Source organism: Crocodylus porosus, unplaced genomic scaffold, assembly GCF_001723895.1.
Source record: "Crocodylus porosus isolate Cpor-Errol unplaced genomic scaffold, CroPor_comp1, whole genome shotgun sequence".
Classification (NCBI taxonomy): Eukaryota; Metazoa; Chordata; order Crocodylia; family Crocodylidae; genus Crocodylus; species Crocodylus porosus.
Window position 1 is genome coordinate 17,455,053 of NW_017728932.1, and position 1,163 is coordinate 17,456,215.

A 1,163-nucleotide genomic window follows, 5' to 3' on the forward strand; every position below is an offset into this window, starting at 1 on the left:
CCTTAAGTCCAGCTATGGTCCCCCTTGGCTGTTTAATGTGGTGGCCGCAGGCTTTCAGCCATCTCTACCCAAGTCATCCCTGAGGGGCTGCTGAGTTTGGGGGAAGCCAAACCCATTTCATACAGTTTTTAAAATTTCTTGTTAGTTGAAAACATAAATTATATTTTTAAATGTATTACTACTTTAAGTATTAGGGAAATATTAAGTCAGTGGCAGTCAGCACATTTCCCAGGCCCTTTTGCTGGAGGGAGAGCACGATATCTTAACCATTGTAACACCTGTGCACCTGACTAAGTAGGGGCTTGTGATTACTGAAGCGTACAAGATATAAATCTCTTCCTGTAGCACCTAGTATTTGAGCATCTTAAGCTGAAGCCCAAAGACAAGATGCTTCCTCCATGCCAGGGGGCTGGGACCGCTGCAGGGGCAGGCTCACGTGGTGGAGAAGAGCTGCGGAGGGATGAGCCCCAGGCCTGGCTGTGGTGGGGCGGGACGGCGAGGGGCTGCAAGGTGAGTGTGCAGGCTTCTGCCCTGGCTGGTCCAATTCTGGTCCTCAGTGGCCCCCTTCCCCAGCTTGTCCGTCCCCGTGCCTGCAGCCCATGTCTTGCTGCTGCCCTGGATGCCCGGGTGGTCCCAGGGAGCTGTGGCAGGCAGGAGACTGCGTTCCCCACGGCACGGTTGCCCACAGGGCCCCTATTCTGAGGCTGGCAGTAGCTACACAATCAGCACCGGATTTCTCTTTTGTAGAGGAGAGAAGAAAATCCCATTGTTCATTAAAGTGCAAGAAATCCTTCAAAGCCCGGAGGCGAGACTGGGCCATAAAATACTCCAGCAGTGCTACCGGGGCAGGGGAGTGACCGCTCAGTGGAGAACGGGAAGGTGTGCAGAGATGGGTGTGAGAAGCACGTGTGCGTGCAGCAGCGCGCGGACACCACAGCCCAGCGCGAAGGGAGGGGGGCAGGGCTGTCTCCGGCCAGGACGAAGGCTTTCCTCTAGCAGAGCGCCGATCCGTGCACCAAGCCGGCCGGGCGGTGAATGTCCCTCGCAGGTGGGTTGCGCCTCCGCGCCGGCATTCACCCCCAAGCCACTGCTCGGTGCCGCCGGCTCCGCATGGCAGCCCGTGGTGCAGGCGGAGACGGGCGCTGCTCCGCGCGTGCCGGGAG